Source organism: Patella vulgata, chromosome 3 (genome assembly GCF_932274485.2).
Source record: "Patella vulgata chromosome 3, xgPatVulg1.2, whole genome shotgun sequence".
In the NCBI taxonomy this organism is placed as follows: Eukaryota; Metazoa; Mollusca; class Gastropoda; family Patellidae; genus Patella; species Patella vulgata.
The window spans coordinates 36,313,600-36,338,823 of NC_065881.2; the positions used below are offsets into that span (position 1 = coordinate 36,313,600).

The following is a 25,224-nucleotide window of genomic DNA, read 5'->3' on the forward strand; positions in this document are numbered from 1 at the left end:
TTTATAACAGTTACATACTACCAATATTTGATTATTGCTCTATTATTTGGGGAAATGCTACCAAAAGTAGATTAGACATTCTTTTAAAATTACAAAAGAGGGCAGCAAGAGCTATTCTTGATGCACCGATTGAAACTCCGTCCACCTCTTTATTTACTAAACTCGGTTGGCTTACCCTTACACAGAGGATTCTTTACAATAAAATTGTCTTATCATTCAAAATTATTACATTTAATACTCCACTTTATCTAAATTTCCATTTTATTGAAAAATCTCTTGTTTCTAAAACGGATATCTTGCTCCGTTCACAGACCAGTAAATCTCTTTTTCTTCAAAAATGCAAAACGGAATCCATGAAACGTACTTTTCATTATTCTGCATGTCTTTTATGGAACAATCTGCCTTTTGATATAAAGATGTGTAAAAATGTTGAAAATTTTAAGATTAAACTGAAAACTCATTTATTTTGCACACTGAAGGAACCATAATATTCAACTGATGACATACTTATTATTTTTAACTTGCAACTGCATTCTATTTTATTTTGTGTGTAATTATAGTGTTCTTCCTATATTCTACTTGTATAATGTATATGTTTTGTAGTTTGGGAGTGACTTATCAAACTTCCCACTTTAAAATGCTATTGCATTTCTAATGATTTTAAATTTATCCTGATATTACATGTATATATGTCTTTGTAGTTTAGGAGGGACCTATGGAAGATTAGTTGTTTTTTTTGCAAACTAAATACGTTGCCTCATTAAATAAAGTTTTTATTATTATTATGGTATGTTATATACCTTTCCAAATTTGATAACAAAAATATTATTTTGCTCAATTTTCAGTTGCAATAAGCTTTTAATAAAACAGTAAGCTTAATACTGTTATGCTATTCAAAATCACATTTCCCTGTTTACTGGTAGGCCTTATTCCGACCAATAAAATATTTACTGAAGCACTGCCAATAATTTTAAACCATTCAGTAATTCAAAATAATTTTAATTTACTCTGTCATTATCTAGTAATAGTATGCTGTATGGTTAACTTCAGTTTGTATGGCAGATAATTCCATATAGTACACAGTATAATCAGTTGACAAAAAAAAATCACAAAAATAAAAGTAACTCTGAACACAGATCAGACCTAATGACATTGATATCTAGAGCAAACTTCAGATTTATAATAATTTAATATACATGTATATTCTTGTGCAGTACTGTAAAATGGACAATTTCATAGTATTAGGGGGCCTATAAAGGCTGTCAAAACATTACATGACACCCGGAGCAATATGCAAAATATTCATTCTGAAGTTGTTTTTGGTTTATACTTGTTTGTAAAAAGAGAAACCATTCAACTCATAAAATGTTTATTGAAAAATGTTATAAAACTGAAAGTCTACATTAATTAATAGAACAAAAATCATAAAAGTACACGGTGAGTCAACCTTGAACCCAAAAAGGTATTTTATCTTGGAAAACAGCCAACGGCTTAAATCTGTTTATTGGAAAACGTTATATGCCTATTTGAACTTCAATTTTAATATTCTTAAATTATTATTTTATATTTTAATGAAAGCTTACTTTATTAACATAACATAAATAAGAGACGCACACAGTAATAAGCTGTAGAAGACAACAGAATTTTTCTTTGGGAGAAAAAATAAATCATGTTGATGTTGAGTAAAATAGGTCTTATCCAAAAAAGGGCGTGGCACTTTGACATTTTCAAATGGCCCATTTTAAGGTGTATGGAAATTACATTTTAAATCTAGGAGTGGAAACAACAAGTATTTAGTGGAATAGTTTCAAAGTTAACAAAACCTCTTAAAAAACGAAAATATTTTACAGCCTTAAATTAAATAGACCAATTCGTAAACCGTCAGTCTCACTTCATTCCGGGCCGTACCACGCTTTATCATGTTTTAAAAATATGAATCATGTTTTATAAATTCCCGAAACTGACAACTAATTATGATTGTATGTGATAATTCTCAGTAGTTTTGTTACCGAAAATACTATAAAACTACGAAATTAAAGAGATTTAGTTCATCGATATAGATTAAGATATCGTAACGTCGTTATGCGAACTGTCGGGTGTTTATTCCAGACAATTCCCAAGATGCATTGCGCGTCGCTTTGTTTCTATGGGCCGTAATACGATTCGCCACTCTGTGTATTTTTACTTTGTGAGCCGAATGCTTCGCCCGATTCAACCTGTCGATTGCCATTCGGCAAACCTCGACAGATTCTACGCATCTAATCTCGGCTGTATAACCATTTCCGCCATATTTGAACTATTTTAAAGGTTCCGAATGAAAAATGGCTGCCCCCATGGAGATTTCTGTGGAGAGTGTATTATATCAACAAACGTCACGTTTGGCATTGGGTTTGGGGAATTACCAGGGAATTTTATCAAACCAGCAGCCTTGAGACAATATCTCTGCTCATTTAGGTATATACACTCTACAAAAGACGCAATTTGGGACTTTTTTGTAAAAGCGACACGTTTTCCTGTTTAAAGTAAACCGGTAGCGGCATCGCAAATGTATGGGCGTAGGCACATATCACTTACTGTCATACAGCTGAGATTAGATGTAGGGTACCGGAATCTGTCAAGATTTGCCGAGTGGTCGATTGCATCACCTTTCGCGTCACATGATTATGTCTTCAATCTATCACGTGACTTCTCGATGTGAGTGGTGATTGGCTAATGAATTCTATATTCGGCCGAATGCTTAGTCGAAGCGAACACACCAGGCGAATATAATTTGGTCGAATATATCAAACCTGTTTGATTCGGCCGAATGACAGTGGACACACTAGGGTAAGGTTTTCGTTGTTCACTCGAGTCGACACCAGACCGTTCGCGTTTTGAATCGAGTTGGTCACATGACTGACTCGAGTCGCATCACGTGACTAACCCGTTTACTCTCCGTTGAGCGGAGAGTAAAAGGGTTTGTCACGTGACAAAATGGCGTCCTAAAAGCCTGACTCTCGATCATATGATATACTGGCGTCGTAACTCTGTGATCCGTGGTAGTTTGTGATCCGCTGCAATCTCAAAATGAATCTACAAAAACCGACAATGAGAACTATAGAATACACATCTAAAGATGGTAATGTACTCAACTTATCGATTGACGATGCAACTTACCAGAAGATAATAACAAACACGGGCTTTGCTACTGTCGGCCTGGTTTAATACTATTGAAGGCTACATTGCGGCTGACAAAGCTAAGGAAGCGCAGACAGGAACACCATTGCCGTCCACTAGTTCTAGTAATGATGCGAATGTGGAGTTGCCGGGAGCTTCATCCACGGAGTTGGCAGGAACTTCAACTTCATCCAGTATCATGGATATTAATGATAATATAGGCCTAATAAAGAAGGATGAAAATGTTGAGCAAGTAAACGAAAAACGATGGGTAGAAAAAGAAATCAAAATTTTGCTTCATGTGCGTTTTGAGATGGAGAAAGAATTTTTGAAGGCTAAAAATCACCAAACATTGTGGCAAACTGTTTGTGAAAAGTTGGCGGAGCAGAAGGTTGTGGCCACGGTGGATCAAATTCGTAACAAATTCAAAGCCTTAAAACGAGAGTACTACAAAGTGAAAGACCATAACAATCAAACAGGAAATAACCCAAAGGATTGGAAGTGGCTCTCTGAATTTTTTATCATTTCAATTCTTATATTTGCTTCTAACTAAAGTTTGTTTGTAATAAACAAGTTCATTTTATCATTTCAATTCTAATATTTGTTTCTTTTGTTTGTTTAAACAATAAACAAGTTCATTTTAATTCTAATTTGCTTGTCCAATCTCTTCTTGGGGGATCACCTGGCTAAGTGGGCAAGGCGCTGGCTCGCTAGCCTGGAGGTCGAGTGTTCGATCCCTGCATTCATCTCGATTTTCCGGCGTGGTTTCCCCTTGTCAGTGATGCAGAACGGCGGGCCTGACAAGGACAGCTGCCTAGTCGTTCGGATGGGACGAAAAACCGAGGTCCCGTTTGGCGTGCACGTAAAAGATCCCTTGGCAGTTGGAATTCGATATAAGAGTAGGCCGTAGCGCCGCTGCCCGGGCAAAATTTCCCTCATTGCACACTGAATGGCGTATGCCCGTCTTCCATTAGCCCAGGTTAGGTGCATAACAGTAGGATGTTAAACCCCATTTCATTTCATTTCCAATCTCTTTTTAATTATTCATTAGAAATTTGTAGTTAGTGATTAGCAATCACTTCATTGATTGAGGTTGAGGGGGTGGACAGGTTCTATTTCCCCCGCCTTCCGCCCTCTCCCACCGCCTTCCGCCCTACATCCCCCGCCTTCTTCCCCCAACCAAATCCGCCTTCCGCCCATCTTTCTTCACCCGCCTTCCGTCCTTCTCCCATCAAATCTCCCCGCCTATCTCCGTACATCCGCCCTTCTTCCCCCATCACATCCCCCTTCCCCCAGCCTTCCGTCAAATATAGATTAGAAGAAATTGCAATGTTTTTTTATCATATTTTTTTCATTTAAAGTTGCAATTTCATATTTTTACGTTATATTTTTAAAATTGATTAAAATAAAGCCTTAAAATAGATGGTATCTATAAACAGTCCTACCTTGTTAAAGATTAATCCTGTAATTCACTATTGCCAGTTGAGAAATTGGCAAAAATATCATTTTCCTCTTCAAATTCAAACGCTTGAGGATAGCTACTCCATGGCGGAGAATAGAAAACAAGGGAGGTAATTGTGTTATTATTTCCGGTGTAAATGAGTTTTAAGTGTGAGAATGACACCTATGATCGTATAATAGTGAGTTGGCAACCTATTGAGCAAAAGACATAGAAATAATTATGTTTTGACTTTCTTAGAAAATATGAAATTATAACTTTAAAGTATACAGAAATGGTTTCTTTTAAAAACAACAAAAATATTACCATTTATTCTAAACATGTGGAAATATAAACAGAACAAAAACATACAAAATAGCTTTTTTTTTTTTTTTAGAAAAAACAGTTATCAATTTGAGATTTCAGTGAAGTTAAACTTGAACATAGTTGAACTGTTTGTAAGCTGGCTTGAAGTTAGTATACCAACTTTTTTAAATAGATCTATAATATCTGTCTTTGAAAGGCATTTAGTGAAAGTGATATATAATAACAGACAGCTTTATGGATGACATTCACTAGGTTTATTAACTGCAACGTTTCAATGAGGTTACTCTCACCGTTATCAAGCAATTATACAACCAAACATGTTACAGAGGGTTATATATAAACAGTTAACAAAAAACTAATTAACAAAATAAGGCCGAAGCCATTCAAAGTCATACCTAAGAAAACTATTTAATAATCAATGAGAAACCCTTAAAGGGGGGGATGGAATGTACAAATCATGCTAAAACAACAACTGATCATAATTAAACCCTTAATTTCCATATTGCCAATAAAGATTACAAAATTTAAAAGTAAAGATTAAATTATTTAAAAAAACTATGAATGAGAAACCATGTTATTGTTGATACCATTAATGACCCTCTCCATTAGACAACAAGATGTAACCAATCACAAATATTATAACAAAATAGATCTAGTGGTCTAACTTATGCAGAGTTAAAAACCATAATAAAGGAAAATAAACATATATGACCCTGTTAAAAGGTTATAACAACTTTTGAGGAAAAGGGAATAAAACATTTTTTTAGGTCTATAATATGGGTTTGTGCTTGTTACGTGTTCACAAGGAATAGTGAACATAACAACTCTTGAGGAAAAGGGAATAAAACACTTTTTTTAAGTCAATAATATTGGTTTGTGCTTGTTACGTGTTCAAGTCCCAAACGCCACCCTTGAGCTGTCACTCATATGGAACAACCTTACCGGTACTGTTGCAGTTGTGTTTTATTTGTGTTTTAATGTTTTAACTTTTGGATAACCTTTTAACAGAGTCATATATGTTTATTTCCCTTTATTATGGTTTTTAACTCTGCATAAGTTAGACCACTAGATATATTTTGTTATAATATTTGTGATTGGTTACATCTTGTTGTCTAATGGAGAGGGTCATTAATGGTATCAACAATAACATGGTTTCTCATTCATAGTTTTTTTAAATAATTTAATCTTTACTTTTAAATTTTGTAATCTTTATTGGCAATATGGAAATTAAGGGTTTAATTATGATCAGTTGTTGTTTTAGCATGATTTGTACATTCCATCCCCCCCTTTAAGGGTTTCTCATTGATTATTAAATAGTTTACTTAGGTATGACTTTGAATGGCTTCGGCCTTATTTTGTTAATTAGTTTTTTGTTAACTGTTTATATATAACCCTCTGTAACATGTTTGGTTGTATAATTGCTTGATAACGGTGAGAGTAACCTCATTGAAACGTTGCAGTTAGTAAACCTAGTGAATGTCATCCATAAAGCTGTCTGTTATTACAGATCTATAATACACAAGAAAGCAAAGTTTCTGGCTACGTAGTACAATAAAAAGTTCAGCGATTTAGTAGTCTCACTATGTTCGCTCTCTTGGCAGTGCCCGCATCTACTTGTTGTCCTGCCTGCTGACCCAAGTTGTCCACACGAGGAGGCTCATCCTGCAGTACATCCATGTCAATGAAATCTTCTAAGTCCTCATGTGATAGCACACACATGTTGTGCAGAACGCAACCAGCAAGGATGAAGTTGCAAATTCGTGTCATGACTAATACACGGTCACGTACAGCAGACTGATCGGTAAATGGCAAGTCCCTTAATTTTCGGAAGCGACCTTTCAAGTGACCTATAGCACGCTCCACTGTCTGGCGAACTGATAATAGGATATAGTTAAAATAACGCTGCTGGGCTGTGAGATTACCATTATTTTTAAATGGGGGCAGTAAATAAGTTTTTACTGGGTAAGCGCTATCACCAAGCAGATGCTCATCTTGCCCAAAACCAACACCCTGCTCTGCCTTTTCGAAAATAGGGCTATTTCTGAATACCCGAGCATCATGACTGGACCCAGGAAAGCCAACGAATGCATCATTTATTAGTAAAGTGTCATCAACAACAACTTGAAGTTGCACAGAGCAGTATCCTTTTCTATTTACATATGAGCGGTCTTCTGTGGGGTTTTGGATATTAATATGAGTACCGTCTATAATGCCGACTACACCAGATATCCGATTATTTTGTGCCAAGCTCCTCGAAATTTCCTCCAGTCTCTGAGCATTCGGCCACTGTATAAATTTATGAGAGATCTTCACAAGTTCTGATGCCACAGCATGCACAATTTCATGTACTGTGGACTTTGCTAAACCAAAGTCCCATGCTGTATGTCTCATGCTTGTTTGGTTTGAAATATACCACAGGAAAACCATTGCTTGCATGTCAATCGGAATGTCTGTAAAACCTCCATGGCCGTAATTCTGTGACAAACCTGGTGAAAGTTCATTCACGAGTAACTGAAAAGTATCTTTGCTGAGCCTGCAATGGTATCGAAATAAATTTGGGGGCAAATTCAGCACGTTTTCAAAAAAGTCCGTCTCATTTTTCACATCCCCGGCCCTTGTCATTGTCACCAGGCTCGCTAGAAGAGGTAGAGGTAAGTCGGTTGTTTCGGAATCTTCTTCTTCTTCGTCCTCTAATAGTTCTTGAATTAAAATAAGATTCGGAGTGGAGGCAGCCATTGCGAAAAAAATAAAACAAAATAAAATAAGGTGTCTCGTCATTTTGTTTTGATGTCATGTGACTACTCGGACCGTTCGGGATGTTTCACCCGGGTAAACTCGGCAATGGAGTCGACTCGAGTGACGCGAGTAAACGACGAAAACCTTACCTAGGCGAATTTCGATGCCGATTGATTCGGCCAGTGTGTCCACCGCTTTAGGGTGTAAGCATACAAGCATACTGAATACTGTTGCCAGGTTGAACTAACCGTTGAAATACCAATGAGGAGCGTTTCATACGTTGTAACAATGTCTGCACATGGCCAGACACTCGTAGAGAGATGAAATAAATAACTTTATTGCGTGTTATTCGTTTTGAAATGTATCAGTTGGTTGGCGTTGAACTTGCATGTCGCTTTCGTGACCTTGGCATTTGATTTACTCGCAGACTTCAATGGAAATAATGCGTATCGATAAACTAAATCGCTTGAAATTCGTAGTTTTATGGTATTTTGGATAACAGAAACTATTGAGAAATTGTCAAAAACGTGATATTTCTGACTGAAACGGTTAATCTAGTATTGTCGAATTTTAAAAGTATTTCATAACTTTTAAACCGGGTAGATTAATCACTAGAATTCATTTACAATCATCGGATAAAGGCGCTGTAAGTGAATTTATTTGAAAGACTACCGGAATTCATTTCAAATATATGCATCATGATTATGATAACGTAGGGCGCGTCGTATTACACAATAGGCCGAACTCCAAAATAACACATAATAACAACTTGCGTCGAATTACCCAATAACTCCAAAATAACAGCCAATAACCCCAAAAATGTTGACTGGAAACACAATATAAAAATTTATTTTATGATCAGTAGTGGAATACCGCGTTTTATCAGTGAAATAAAAGTGTTATTCCACTGGCTAAAGTGGTCCATGTTGTTTTTACCTAAAATGATTGTAAAACCCTAAAATAAATAGAACATTTGTCGTTTTGTCGTGAATAACATATTTTATTTCATCTCTAAGCAAGAAAACGTTTATATTTTCACTCATGCTTAGAGAGGAAATAAAATATGTTATTCACTCTAAAACGACAAATATCCTCTATTTAGTTGAATTTAAGAAGCCTCGCGGATTTGTGCTCAAATCGGAGGTTCACGGGAGATCACTCGTGTATGTGATTTTTGTTGACAAGAAACTAATGTAAATGAAATGAAATGAAATGGAGTTTAACGTCCTACTGTTCTATTTTGCCAGGGCAGCGGCACTATCGCCTACTCTTATATCGAATTCCAACTGCCAAGGGATCTTTTACGTGCACGCCAATGTGTACACGGGACCTCGGTTTTTCGTCCCATCCGAACGACTTGTCAGCCCCTCCGTCCTGCATCACTGACAAGGGAGAACCACGCCGGAAAATCTGGATGAACTTTCTCGGCCAATGCAGGGATCGAACACCCGACCTCCAGGCTAGCGAGCTAGCGTCTTACCCACTTAGCCACGTGATCCCCGACAAGAAACTAATGTATACCTACTTTTGTTGTAATGTACTGTAATAAAAGATTGATTAATAGTTTATTAAAATAAACAATTTGATATTATAGCTATATTTATTTATTTATAATTGCAAATTGCGCCGATTGTCACTTTCGGTCATCGACATCGTAACTTGTTTAGAAATAAATAAATTCTCATTCTCATGTTATCATAGTTTATGTTTTTTGGAGGTGTGATTGTATGTGATTTGTCACCTTTTACAATGACAATTAACTGGTGAACATTCTATATGCCTACTATTGGCATATTATTAAAATTACACTTCATTTAATCTGAACTGCTTCGTGCTACAACGGATTACCTATGAAAACATCCAAACCATTATTGATGAGACTTTATAATTATTTGATTGGCTTATTATTACTAAGTTAATTTTCGAATAAACTTAGCTCATCTACATTCAAGAAATGTTCGGTTTGACATTTTACATGGATTACTGCTGTGTTTTTATTATGTTTCCCCGAGTTGACGATCTGGAAATATCGTTTTACAGCAGATACATTCTAGTATTAATATTAATGCAAAATATAAGTAAATACAATTGTCGTGGGGCAAATTCCGATTTTCTCAAAGTGAATTCCGGTGTTTTAAAGTAATTTTTTATAAATGTAAAATATTAGTAAATACGAAGGTCTAAAGTGCGAATTCAGATATTTTGTAAGTGAATTCCGGTGTTTTAAAGTAATTTATTATTATTGTAAAATATTTGTGATCGAGTACGAAGGTCTGAAGTGCGAATTCAGATTTGAAAGTGAATTCCGGTGTTCATATGTTTTCAATGTGATTTCCGGTGATTTTCGGTGTTTAAAAGTAATTTATTATTAATGTAAAATATTAGTAAATACGAAGGTTTTAAGTGCGATTTCCGATATGCTGAAAGTGAATTCCGATGTTTATATGTTTTCAAAGTGAATCCCGGTGATTTAAACTAATTTATTATTAATGTAATATAATAGTAAATACGAAGGTCTTCAGTTCGAATTCAGATATGTTGAAAGTGAATTCCCGTGTTTATATGTTTTCAATGTGAATTCCGGTGTTTATGTGTGTTTTAAAGTAATTCAATATTAATATTAATGGAAAATATAAGTAAATAGGAAGATTGTACGGGCGAATTCTGATATCTCCAAAGTGAATTCCGGTGTATGGATTTGGTCAAATAATATTGTAAGTTAAAATTAGGACTGACATGCTGATAAAAGAGGCTTTTTGATGAATTACAAATAGGTTCTACACATAATTGTTTTAAAACATCTCAACTTTGGCGAGTTACGAGATTTAATCCACACATATCGAGTAATCTCCCTTTAATGGTCAAAATATGGGATTTACAAATCATATTAAATGTAAATATTGTCATTGTATAAAGTGACAAATCACATACAATCACAACATAATTAGCTATCATAACATGAGAATACTCTGAACAAAGTCAATTAATTTTCAGCGGAACTTATTTAAATTGATTTCATTTATTTATTTCAAAACAACCCTTATGAAAAAGTCCTATAGAAAAAGTACATGTTTCTATAGAAGTTTGTGGGATTCTATAGAATGCTATAGAATGCTTCAGGAAAACGAAATCATTCTGTATTTTTTTTACATGACTATAGGTTCAAAAACATATACAATAGTTTTGTGTAGGATTGGTAGATTAATATTTTCCAAGTGCAATTTCCTATAGAATTCTATAGAATACTGTAAGAAACTATTGGAAAAAAAATAAACCTATACAGATTCATTGGTGCTGCAATGGTTTTCTGTAAAACTAACTTGTATCCTCGAGTCAGTTGAGTAATCCTTCAGTTTTCTATAGCCTTTTTGCTAAAAACTATAGTTTGCTATAGAACTAACTTGCATTCTCATGTCAGCTGTGATTCCTATAGATTTGGTGGTAAAAACTATAGTTTTGTATAGAACTAACTTATTGTCTCAAGTCAGTAGTTTATTCCTATACATGTATAGTTGTCTATGACATTCTGTTGAAAACTACGAATTTATATGTATACTGTACTTAAACCAGTTTAACAAATAGCCTACTATAGTTTCCTACATAATATTGTAGAAACAATGTTCTATACTACAGATTTCATAAATTGGCGATGTCTTTTATTCATACTATGTCTATAGTTTACAATAGAATTTAGTGATTCACTTGTGTGAATAATGTAAACTTTTCCAACATAATTTTCCTGGATGCAGTTTTCCTTAATTTATTGTGGAACCAAATGACAAACTAAAATAAGCTTACCACGAAAAATAAAATATAAAGTATAAAATAGTGTATATAATATGAATGAAATAGTTATACGATGTTGACACCCAAAGGAATTCCCCACCCCACCCTCCAAAAAATGCCAGTAAATGTAGATGTTCACAACAAAAATATCAGATAATAAATTATTCTTCAGAAGTCAATGAAATAAAGACACAGTTTATTTAGATTTTAATGACTATAGCAGATTCTGTACTCAGATTCTGTCAACCGTGAATACCTGTCGACAAATTATAATTAACAGCCAATGTACTCTCTTGAAATCTGTTTGGCCATTGGCTGAATCTAAAATTCAAAAATTCAGTGTATAACAACTTTAATATTAACAAGAAACTGAAGAGAATGGTGGTGTTTTTTCACAGAGTCGATTAAAGATAGAAAGATAAGTATACTTTATTACTTTCTTAACAATAATATTAAATTACTTTAATTAGATAAGATTTATGTGATTTTGTTATTTATTTAACTTTATTACCTATTCTTTTCCCTATATTTCAGTTTTACCAAGAAAAGAACTTTTCATGGTTCCGGCTGGCGAATCATCAACAGAATTCAGATTAATCCATGAGAGAAAAAATGAGCTTATCAATTTAGAAGAATCCATGAGAGAAAAATAAGCTTATCAATTTAGAAGAAATCATGGGCCAACTATATTTATTCCCAAAATAAGATTTAATAAAAAAAAGTCTATAGAATTCTATAGTATAACCCATTCCTACAGAAAACTATAGTGGCCCAATTTCCAAACTACAGAATACTACAGTATTCATTCCTATACATAACTGTAGAATTTCCTACAGAAAGTGCAGTAAAAAACCTATAGAATACTATAGTATTTTCCTATAGAAATTTTGCCATAAATCTGTAGGAAAAACTATAGGATGTGCGCTACAGAAACTGTAGAATATTTGGGGCCGTTATTTCCTACAGGCCCCCAAAATTCTGTAGAATACTATAGAATTTTATCCTATAGAACATGGGACACGCCCCCCAAAAAACTCTATAGACTTTTTGCTAAGGGAAGTTACGATGTCGATGACATAAAGTGACAATCGACACAATTTGCAAGTATAAATAAATAAATATAGCTATAATATTAAATTGTTTATTGCTCTATATATACCATAATATGTTTCATGCATATAATTTCTCTTTTAATAAACTATTAATCAATCTCTAATTACAATACATTGCAACGAAAGTATACATAAGTTTCTAGTCAACAAAAATCACAAACACGAGTTATCTCCCGTGAACCTCCGATTTGGACAAAAACCAGTCACGCTTCTTAAACTCATACTAAATTGTTATTTTGTGTTTCACAGTCAATATTCTTGAAGTTATTGGTTGTTATTTTGGAGTTATTGGGTAACTCGACGCAAATTGTTTTTGTCCCCCGCCTTTCGAAGAAAGCAGGGGACTATTAAAATGGGTTCGTCCGTCTGTCTGTCTGTCCGTCACTCTTTTTGGGACACAATAACTCTCCTTCTAATTGACCTAGAATGTTCAAACTTGGTGTAGGTGTTTATTAGGTCAGTGCCTTGATGGAGTTCGAAGATGAGCATTTTCGGCTTAGGGTAAGCAGAGATAAGCAATTTGATTGGTTGATGCTTTGGGACACGATAACTTTAGTTCTAATTAAGTGAGAGAGATGAAACTTGGTGTATAGTTTCATTACATCAATACCTTGACTAAGTTCGATAATGAGCATTTTCTGCTCAGGGTAAGCAGAGCGATAAGCAATTTGATTGGCCGAGACTTTGGGACACAATAACCCCCTTCTAAGTGAGCTAGAATGTTCAAACTTGGTGTAGGTGTTTATTAGGTCAATGCCTTGATGGAGTGTGAAGATAAGCATTTTCTGCTTAGGATAAGCAAAGATAAGCAATTTGATTGGTTGATGCTTTGGGACACGATAACTTTAGTTCCAATTAAGTGAGAGCGATGAAACTCGGTGTATAGTTTCTTTACATCAATACCTTGACTAAGTTCGATGATGAGCATTTTTTGCTCAGGGTAAGCAGAGCATTAAGCAATTTGATTGGCCGAGACTTTGGAACACAATAACCCTCCTTCTAATTGAGCTAGAATATTCAAACTTGGTGTAGGTGTTTATTAGGTCAATGCATTGATGGAGTGTGAAGATAAGCATTTTCTGCTTAGGGTAAGCAAAGACAAGCAATTTGATTGGTTGATGCTTTGGGACACGATAACTTTAGTTCCAGTTAAGTGAGAGTGATGAAACTTGGTGTATAGTTTCATTACATCATTACCTTGACTAAGTTCGATGATGAGCATTTTCTGCTCAGGGTAAGCAGCGCGATAAGCAATTTGATTGGCCGAGACTTTGGAACACAATAACCCTCCTTCTAATTGACCTAGAATGTTCAAACTTGGTGTAGGGGTTTATGAGGTCAATGCCTTGACGGAGTGCGAAGATCAGCATTTTCTGCTTAGGGTAAGCAGAGATAAGCAATTTGGTTGGTTGATGCTTTGGAACATGATAACTTTTGTTCTAATTAAGTGAGAGAGATGAAACTTGGTGTATAGTTTCATTACATCAATACCTTGACTAAGTTCGATAATGAGCATTTTCTGCTCAGGGTAAGCAGAGCGATAAGCAATTTGATTGGCCGAGACTTTGGGACACAATAACCCCCCTTCTAATTGAGCTAGAATGTTCAAACTTGGTGTAGGTGTTTATTAGGTCAATGCCTTGATGGAGTGTGAAGATAAGCATTTTCTGCTTAGGATAAGCAAAGATAAGCAATTTGATTGGTTGATGCTTTGGGACACGATAACTTTAGTTCCAATTAAGTGAGAGCGATGAAACTCGGTGTAAACATTCTACCTCAATTACTTGCAGATGTTCGTCTTGTTTGAGTTCAACAACTCTTCTTCTAATTGAGGTAGAATGTTTAAACTTGATGTAGATGTTCGTCTTGACTGAGTTCAATGATTAACATATTGAGCTAAAGCTAAGCAGAGATAAGCAATTTCCTGCTTTGGGACAAGATAACTTTGATTCTATATGATAGAGAGTGATGGAACTTAGTGTATAGTTGATAATCAGTTTGATTGCTTGATACTTTGGAAAAAAATAGATGTGCGATTAATTAAAGATACATTATGGGAGATTTTTATAGAGAGTTGGACATTCTTGCTATAACAGTTCAAAAGTAGATGATGAAAGGAGAATATATTGAAAAATTCAGTCAAATTACTTTATTCTGAACATAGTTATCATTGTTGTAAATATTTGCCTAGAAATAGTAGCGAATTGTGTCTTCACCTTCGCTGATCGTTTGATTGACAGGCGTTAACTCCACCTACATATCTCGATTATCAAGTAAAGTTTTCAATGGCATACGGAAACGCTTTACAGCGGCCTCGCTAAGTACACTCTATCATTTAGCCTCGATCTAACAGACGTATTTTCATCAGGTTGCCCCTTATCTGATTTAATCAATTAGTGAAATCCTATTTAAATCCGAGCTGTAGCCGAGCCATCCGTGGGTCTACAGAGTTGATTTTGGTCTTGTTGTTTAAATAAAGATCTAATATATAATTTCTATAACACCTGAAGCCTAAATTAAGACTTGCAATAATCAGATTTAGCTCTTGCATAATGCATGTTTAATATGTGTCATCTATTTATTTGGGGATTTCGGCGGGGGACATCAGCCTCACTGTTGGCTTGTTTAGTGTTATTTTGGAGTTCGGCCTATTGGGTACTACGACGCGCCCTACGTTATCATAACCATGATGCATATACCCTGTATTTGAAATGAATTCCGGTAGTCTTTCAAATAAATACACACACAGGGCCTTTATTTGGCCTGTGGAGATATCAAAATAGTAATTTGTTACATTATAATGTATTATACATTTAAAATAAATTAGTTTTGTGGGTGGAATCTGGGGTTTTCGAAGTGAATTCCGGTGATTATATGTGAAATCCGGTGTCGAGCCCTTTTAAACTAATACACGAAATAACCAATGTTCCGATGCCTAGATTTGAAATGTCAGTCCCATGGACCCTTTCAATACTAATTTGAAAATGCCAAAGGGCCACACTCCTTATTGGATAATGCCTATCTATCTTACTAAATTAAAATGATTTTTTCCCAATATAAAATACCCTTGGCTCCTATATAAATCATCATAACCCAAAAACAATAAATACTTTGCATGGCATATCTAGTATTATAGGACTGACGGGGTTTCGATATCCCGGTTGTACGTGACAGGGAGTACGGTCCTCGTGGGTTTTCTCCGGGTCCTCCGCAGGGTTCCCGCGGTCTTTGAAAATCCTTGAATATCCTTAAATTTAAAATTTCATTTTCAAGGTCTTGAATATCCTTGAATTTCGAGGAAATAGGAAAATATCCTCGAATTTCAGTTGAGATCCTTAATTTTGTTTCAAATGTCTTCAATTCCTTTTAAATATGAGATTATAACGATAGTTGGTAATGTTTTGGTTATTTTTAAGATGATAAATTGTAACTTTAGGCTAAAAAATGTCCTTGAAAATCCTTGAATTTGACGTATATTTATCCTTGAATATCCTTGAAAAAATGTTTGACGAAGCCGCGGGAACCCTGCCTCCGGTTTCCTCCCACTACTAAAGACCCCTACGCGCAAGCGAATTATTCAAATAAAATTGAACCATGTGTTAGTCCCGAAATAACCGAGTTTGTGTCTAGTGGACGTTAATCTCTCTCTCTCTCTCTCTCTCTCTCGTGAATGATAGTAGGCCTACGTTTAAATTATATAACCCGGGCCATTAGCAATATTATCATTATTCCAAATATTTATGTTGCAATAGATCTCACAACGTAGCTCTAATCAATGTTTGTTAATGTCGTGATTTTAAGTTAGGAGAGGGTGACAGCTGTCCTAAGTTAAAATTGATTTTAATTAAAATTGTCCCTAAAATAATTTTATGAAACTCCACTATTTTAAGTTAAGATACAATTTTAACTTACAATATTATACTATTTTAGTGGATTTTATCTAAAATGCTTAAAATCGTTTTGTGAAATGCATCTATCTTTAGTTAGGATGGAATTTTAGTTTAAGACGATTTTATGGAGATTTAAGTTTTTGTGAAACAGGACCCAGAGGATTAGAAATGAGAGTAAATGGGGCTGAATCTTGAGATCTGCCTGTCAATTCTGCCTGTTTTGTGACAGTTTGTACAGTCTGTCGCCCCACGCACTACTACTAACTGGGCGGTTCACTTTTACCGTGAATATGATAGTGATGAGATAGTATAAGACCACAAAAGAGTGGAGGAAGAATGAGAATCAAGCACGGTAGGCACGAAAATATTTCAGATAACAACGTATAATATGTAATTAAGCTTTTAATTTTTGGGACTGGGCCTAAATTTCATGGCATTTGAGTTCAATGGAGGGAGCAAATTCTTGTGAACAAGACTATAAGAAATGGGACCTAATCACGAGGCCTGTAGACAGAACATCTGCAGTCTGTCACCCCACGATTCACTCACTAGTAGTGGTACTACAAACTGGGCGATTCACTATAACCTTGAATATGATAGTGATGAGGGAGTATAAGACCACAGATCAGGAGAGGAAGAATGATGATATCGTAATGCCTCCCCCCCCCCACCCCGTACCCTAAATCCGCGCCTGTGACTATGATAAATAAAATTCACAAAATTTGACTATAGGAAACAAGATTTCCTGCACTTTGAGCAGTACTTGATAGGTTCAGTTTAGTCCCCCATCACTGTTGTCAGTCCTACAACGTCAGAAGGAACCCTTTTAAATTGTGACCAAATTGGTCTTGGCCACAAAACAAGCGTAAAGGCTCACCAGAATTGGAATTAAAAATCCCAGAATTTTCCCCACGATTCCACTCCTATAACAAATTAATTGACCGGTTTATAACCATGTGTCCGTATCATTAACAGTCCAACGAAATATCCAAAATGTATTAAAGGGCAGACGAAGACTTCGACACTTAATGCGTAAAGAAACCTATGTTTATTTTATCTAAAACGTGCAAAATCTTTACAATGGATGGTACGCAAAGCTTGGATAAACTGAACTGGTAACGCATTTTTTAAAATCAATTTAAAATAACAATATTGCTAATTATATCTTTTGCCTATCGCGTTTTGAATTTTGTAATTTTTTTTATAATCATGTAGGGCTGTAGTATATTTGTCTGTGCAAATTGTTATTGGGATTGCAGTTTAATAATGTGAGCATGTCATGTCTAGATATACTACATTCACTACCAAACCATTTTACTTTTTATTATTTGACCTAACTCAAATAGAATGGAGGTAACATCAAAACTACAGCTTGCACATCAATAGACTATTGTTCACACGTTGACAATGAGTAATTCATAGTGTAGATTTAGTTTCAAATTTGTGTTCACTCTGCCCTTTGGTAATATTCTTGACTTTTCGATTGTTGTCAGCAATAACATTCAGTATGTACGGAGGCCCCTTTCCGTGCAAGCGTGTTGCTACCGCAACGGAAGGGTAGACCTTATGCAAATGTAATGGGAACCTTTCCATGTAACCGGCGAAAATGCGTATGTGAAAAATGAACTTTACAGTCAGAAGTTTTGTTTGGAATCAGTATAATAAAAAAAAAACACGCTCAAAATGTGGATACGCTTCAAAAGTTACCGATTGATTATTACGTCGAACATGGTACATATCATAAATTTTACAGCAAAAATGGAATGTGCATTTCGAAAACAAATAAAACTTGATATCATGTTTAATACACATAATTAAGTATACTCTTCAAAAAGAGTAGGAGATATTGAAATGCAAATGCCTATGCAGGTTGTGATATAATAAAAAGTCATGGACACTTGACATGCTTTGAGAGTATGTTCACAGATCGCCCCAACAGAGCCACTGAGCTGCATGTGCGACACGCAATAGCGCCATACACGTGGGAGGGGTTCATTGTCAAATTTGACACTTCAAGGAAGGGTTGATGAAAACTGCCGCTTGCTGGTTTATCATATCCATGTTTGCTTTCCTATCGGTTCTTGCTTAAGATTTACTGTTTAGCGTATCTTTGCTTTAGTGTGTTACGTTTAATTTGATCGGAAGACGTGTTCGTCGACGTCAACCGACAACACTGCAAGAATTGGCCGTGGCAGTGCAAGAGGAGTGGGTCAGATTGCCCCAAATCGTGATTGGACGGTTGATTAGGAGCATGCCACGACAAATTGCCGAATGTCTGAGCATTGGTGGAGCAATTACTCATTATAAAAACAAAAATCAAAAACGTCCATTTTCACCTTTGACAGTGTATCTCTTTGCGAGTGAAATGGGGCCGTCTTATAAGCCGCCCATATGAACTGTTTATGTTCATATGTAGGCAATTGGCCTGTTATTAACATGCACTGGTTACCTCTAATAAAAACAGCAGTGCATTTCCGCAGTTTTGTATTGTTTCTGAATATCCCCTACTTTTTTTGAAGAGTATATTATAAATACAAGCCATGGTAGCTCATTGGGTATGGCGCTGGCTCACTAATCAAGAGACCCCGGCGTTGCCATTCGACGAGACGGTGCCACACAATTCTCAATTCCGGTTTGACAGAGGTAGAGGGTCTGAGAAACAACATGGTCTCGTCTTTCGGACGAGACGAAAACCCGAGGACCTATACGTTGGCGTTCACATAAAACAACCCATGGCAGTTGGAATTCGACAACTAGTGGGTGTATGCTCGTCTTCATTGACCCTTTTGGTGCAGAAAAGTAGGACGTTAAACTCATTCAATTTCTCTGAAGTCTTCAATTCTACTGTTTCTATTTATGCACAAAAAGTGTAAAATATGAATTCGTAGAACCCTTAAATCTGTTCGACTGTAACAATATCCATATTACTCTCAAAGATCACTTTTTTTTTTCAGGACGACCAGTAGCGGATGTAGAAGCTGTGAAGGGGCAATAAAGGGTGTGTGGAGGGGGAGGGGGGTCTAGGACGCCATCAAGAATCTCACCCGACAATGAATGTCAACAAAATACTGGCTATACCGCTGAACGCCCATTTAGCTCCCCCCCCCCTCCCCCTCTAAAAAAAAAAAAAAAAAAAAAAAATGGGGTGCGAACGTTGATTAAATATATTTTCAAAACGTTTTACGAATCCGAAATCACCTAATTTTAAGAACGAAGAAATTGACCTACTATCCATAACTCTGTAACTATGTGACCTATGTTACTGTTTTTATACGCCCACATTGTTGTTGCCCCCGTCCGTCGGTCCGGCGTCCACAATTGCTTGTGGACGCCATAAACGCTAAAGTTAATATCCGATTGACTTTAAATTTATACACAGTGTTTAAGGTCATGAGACGAAGAAGCCTATTGATTTTCAGCGATTTTCGATAATTATTGCCAGAGTTGTGGCCCTTGATCACTTCAAAAAATCGTGTGGACGCTCTAGAGGTCAAAGTTAATATCCGATAGACTTTAAATATATACACAGTGTTTAAGTTCATGAGACGAAGAAGCCTATTGATTTTCAGCGATTTCCGATAATTACTGTCAGAGTTATGGCCCTTGATCACTTTGAAAAATCTTGTGAACGCTCTAGAGGCTAAAGTTAATATCCGATTGACTTTAAATTTATACACAGTGTTTAAGGTCATGAGACGAACAAGTATATTGATTTTCAATGAATCTTTATGACTTGAACAGCTAAATCCATGATGTTAAAAGTTTCGTATATTAAAAGTTAGCATGGGGCAGAACTTTATAAAAAAAACCAAACAAATTCTAATGGTTTTCTGATAATTACTTAATGTGTTGTTACTCTTAATCAGATTTTAATGTATTATAAATGTTTCATTACCGAAAAAAGTAAAAATATTTGACAACCCTTGTTGACTGCCCGGACGATATAGCTGCTGTGGGCATATGTTTCGTTGCCTGGCAACCTATCTTTTTTTCTTTGAGTATCTTGAAATATTTACTCCAAATCTGCTATTTTCGAATTTTGAAAATTGCGTCATTGACATTTCGTCCCGGAAGTAAAACAGAATTGACAACTTCTTTAATATGGATACGATTTTCATGAAATTTGGAATGTATGTAGATCTCATTGATCCAACTTCAACGATAACGTTGGAATTGCCCTAAGTTATCTCCCCTTGGAGAAATTAAGTTTTCAAAAATATCGACTAAATATAGGTTAGATTGCCTTGATTTTTTTTTCTGTACTAGCTACGACACTACTGATTCGTACAAAAAAATGGTGTGTGTACCTCAATCAGGAAGTGCCACCATCCTAAAATGTGAAATATCCTTAAGGCTTTTTTGATATATTACTTACAGACAAGGGAATTATATTTTCCGAATCCTTGATTTCTGGCAAATGATGGACGCCATTTTGAATTCTAAATGAAAAATAGTGAAAAATACACATTAATGGGCTTGTAAATATACACAATAGGTTGTGGTTTAGAGAATCCGTCTCCTATTACAGAAATTTCTGAATAGCCCGGCTCAGGCACGAATTTTTGGTATTTCAAAATTTCGAATTTCCACTTTGACTTTTTTTTTGTGCCGACAAAGTTGATTACACGACAATTTCTTTCATATGATTCTGTCAAGCTTATATCCAAAAATCAATTCTTTGGATCTTTCTAAATCTTTAACTTGTCTCCCAGAATGGATGTTGACTTTGGAATACATATTTTCGAAACGCTTTACAAATCCGAAATCACCAAATGTTAATGACGAAAGAATTAACTACATAGCTGTAACTTTGTGAATATTTGACCTATTTTACATATTCATATTTCTTTGGGTACTTTGAAACATTTTCTTTAAATCTGCTAATTTAGAACGTCATTGACATTTATTTCGGAAGTAAAAACGAATTTAACAACTTCTTTAATACTAGCACGATTTTCATGAAATTTGGAATAAAGGTAGACCTGATCTATTTAACTTAAACTATGTCTCCCCTTGGAGAAATGAGGGATCAAAGCCCGATTTTCATGATATTTGGACAAGGCTATTTACGAGTGAAAAATCTGCATTAACGGTTTGGAAATACTCGGAATAAGCCGCCGTTTCGTGAATTGGTTTCCTATTTCCGACGGTTAATTGTACGACATTTATGTTTATCTTAATTTTTAAAACTTACAATATTCGAATAGCTGAGGTCAATCCTATTAAAAAATTGTAAGATTCATTATAAGTTATCTTAGTTTATTGTTCGATATTTTCTTGACATTTTTCTAGCCATTTTCTACGCATTTTCTGATTCTTCTGGGTTTTAAACGACTTGATCGATTTTTCAGAAACTTCTGCAACGGAAAGTAAATCCGGTTTCAGCAATACGGTCTCAGCAATATCTTTTTATTTTTAGATTACCTTTTGGTCAGGGGGAATGGTTCTCGTTATATTTTAGCAGCCTATTAGTTGACTCGACTTCTCTCTTCAGCCCGTTTCAATACTTGCTACGTTAAAGCTTAGCAACCTAAAAATTTAAAACGTAGGCAGATATCCAGATCATAAAGCCATCGCCGTTAATTATATTGATAATTCGCCTTTTAAACTAATTCAAGTGATCTGGGGATATTAGACTGAACCTCGTAAGTGTCGTAATCTGAAGGGGGGGGGGAGTAAATTCTCCGATATGAAACCTATTCAATATGTTATTGAATGAAATAGAGTTTAACCCCCACCTTTCTGCTCCGACTGGGCTAATGAAGTGGGCATACCCATACAGTGTGCTAGGAGGGAAATTTTGTGCGGGCAGCGTCTTTACGGCATACTGTTTTATTGAATTCCAACTGCCAATTGATCTTTTTGGTGCATATATCAGGATACACGGGACCTTGGTTTACCGTCCCATCCAAATGACCACACATTATTCCTTGCCAGACCCTATCCTAACCAAATGCCAAGGGATGTTTTACGTGCATATATCAGGATAACAGAACCTCTGTTTTTCGCCCCATTCAAATGACTACACATTATTCCTTGTCAGACCCAGCCCTGAACTAAAGTCATGGGGGAACCGCGCTGTAATGAACTTACTGGCTAACGCGGTGATCGAACAAGGGACTTCCATGTTATTGAGTCAACGTCTGGCTCGCCAAGCCATCACGATTGTGTTTTCTGCGAAGTTATAGTAGTTAAAATCACATATTGACAAATAAGTAAGTTATTTACATTTTTCTTTTGTCCTACTTTTCAAAGAAAGTTCATAGGCATAATTAAATTGTCTGAGTGCATGAAATGTGCACATTATGCATGATTGGCCCACGGCCCTATTGTTTTTTGCCTACAGTCCTTCTATTCTCCTCCAGTAGGAGCAAATGAAGACAGGCGTTACTTTTGTGGTGAAGGTACATTAAAATACATATTGACAAAAGAAAAGCCCCCCGCCCCCCTCCACACATACACACACCATGTGATACTTGAACAGAGCAAAATTTGTCTTATAAATTTGTCACAGTTTATCACAAGGAGGGAGGGATTTCTTAATCTCTCTAGAGCACCTGATACCACTTCTTGTATGGAGTACACACAACTAACACATTTTATGCCGTCGCCCCTGTCCGTCCGGACGTCCGTCCGTCCGTCCACAATTTGTTTGTGGACACTCTACAGGTCACAATTCTTATCCGATTTTGACGAAACTTGAAATATAGGTTTATCTCCAAAAGATCTCGGCTACTTTCGATATTGGCATGTATCAGATCGAAACTTCATGGATTATGGCCCCTGTTTGTACGAAAAATCACGTTTTTAGCTTGTGGACCCTATAGAGGCCACAATTTTTATCCGATTTTGTTGAAACTTGAAATGTAGGTTTATAACCCAAAGATCTCGGTTCCTTTCAATTTTCGCGTATGTCGAATTGTAACTTACTGAATTATGGCCCCTGATTGTATGAAAAATCGCATTTTTAGCTTGTGGACCCTATAGAGGTCATAATTTTTATCCGATTTAAAAAACCGTATTATTATATCACCGTTACACCCTAAGGACGATTGAGTTTGAATTTCGTGAAAATTGGATTAAAATTGACAGACAAAATGGCCGCCGTTCGTTCTCAAATAGCGTAAAAATATGGTATATCAAGGTTGTGGACCCTATAGAGGTCACTTTTTATCCGATTTTGTTGAAACTTGATATGTAAGTTTATAACCCAAAGATCTCGGTTCCTTTCAATTTTCGCGTATGTCGAATTGTAACTTCCTGACTTATGGCCCCTGATTGTACGAAAAATCACGTCTTTAGCTTGTGGACCCTATAGAGGTCATAATTTTTATCCGATTTAAAAAAAAAAACGTTCTAGTATATCACCGATTAAACAAACAAAAAACAAAAAAAAATCCTTGCATTCATGAAAATAACTTTTGAGTGTTATTCACATAGGTGTCATAATTGCTCTCCATCTTCAAAAATGTACATGGTTATATGTGTATCTTAATAACATTAAATAAGACAATTATGATTTCAGTAACAGTCCAACAATTTATAAAAAAAATATTTTCCTTTCTTGTTCAAGAATGTGACTATATTTACAATATATTTCAGGTATTTTCTCTTCAGATTGGCTTTTTCATTGGTTCAAAATATATCATAAAAGTCTTATGGTAGAATGACATATTATAAAATTATAATATACAAGCATTATTTGTTTCAATCATATATCTGTTTAATCATGTATTTATGCACACAATATGTGAAAGGGCAAATAAAGTATCTTAGGTTGAAACAAATATCCGTTAGTAGAAATAGGTATTGTATATTGGGTTGTATAGAAATAATTGGGAGAGATAATGAAAGTTCACAGGAATGACGGACACTGAGTCTTATTTTTATGATTGTCCTTATGTACTATATATTTATTGTTTATGTGTACTTTATATTTATTGTGTGAATAACAGTTAGTAATAAACAGTTACCTATTTCTCTGATATTGTACAAATCTGTCTACAATTTGTATTTGTTGTTACATTTGTGAAACAAAGTAGATTATTCAATTTCGTCTATCTATTTCTAGAATTTTAAACATTGCTGCACTTTCTGGAACCAACAAGTGTATTGAATTTCTATAATTTTCTTTAGTTACTTGTATAGTTATGCTACTTAACTTTGCACAACATTTTCAATACATTCTGTCCGTAAGAACGAACTTATAATCTGAATTTACACATGTTCTTTAGGACAACCCCCTTCAATTTCCCTATTCTCCATTACTCTCTTGCAAAGAAGTTGGCATATACATGTATCAGCATATCTTACATAGCAACTGTATACATTGCTTGGAAGACATCATTGTGAAAGGCACATTATTTGAAGCTGGCACTTATTTTTGATTTCCCGTTGTTTATTTTATTTTAATGATTTCTGCATTAATATACGTTATACATTAGCATTTGATTTCGTATTTAACAATACCGACATAATGCAATAATTATTTGGTGTTTGCCCTTCGCTATATCATAAAAATTATGTTATACAATTCTGTATTTATACGCAGTTATTCGCCTTGCTAAAACAGAGAGTGTTATTGTTCAATTGACAGTGTCTAATTGTCCAATCAAAACGCACGATTCACCCTTAAATATGTTACAATCTTGTACAAGTATTGTTATAAATAATATTACACAATATGTTACTTTTTATTATACTTGTACAAAAATAATTTCCTGCGAAACTTATATCTCAGAATTGTGGCTTTCGAATAAATATATTTTCAAAACGTTTT

General features: G+C 35.3%; 1 long non-coding RNA gene across 1 annotated transcript; it reads left to right on the forward strand.

Moving 5' to 3' along the window:
- The first annotated feature begins 2,230 nt into the window (after positions 1-2,230).
- LOC126816755 (uncharacterized) lies at positions 2,231-20,252 on the forward strand. Its single transcript, XR_007678572.2, has 3 exons — positions 2,231-2,826; positions 4,992-5,067; positions 19,400-20,252. It is a non-coding gene; the product is annotated as an uncharacterized LOC126816755 (long non-coding RNA).
- Positions 20,253-25,224: the final 4,972 nt, after the last annotated feature.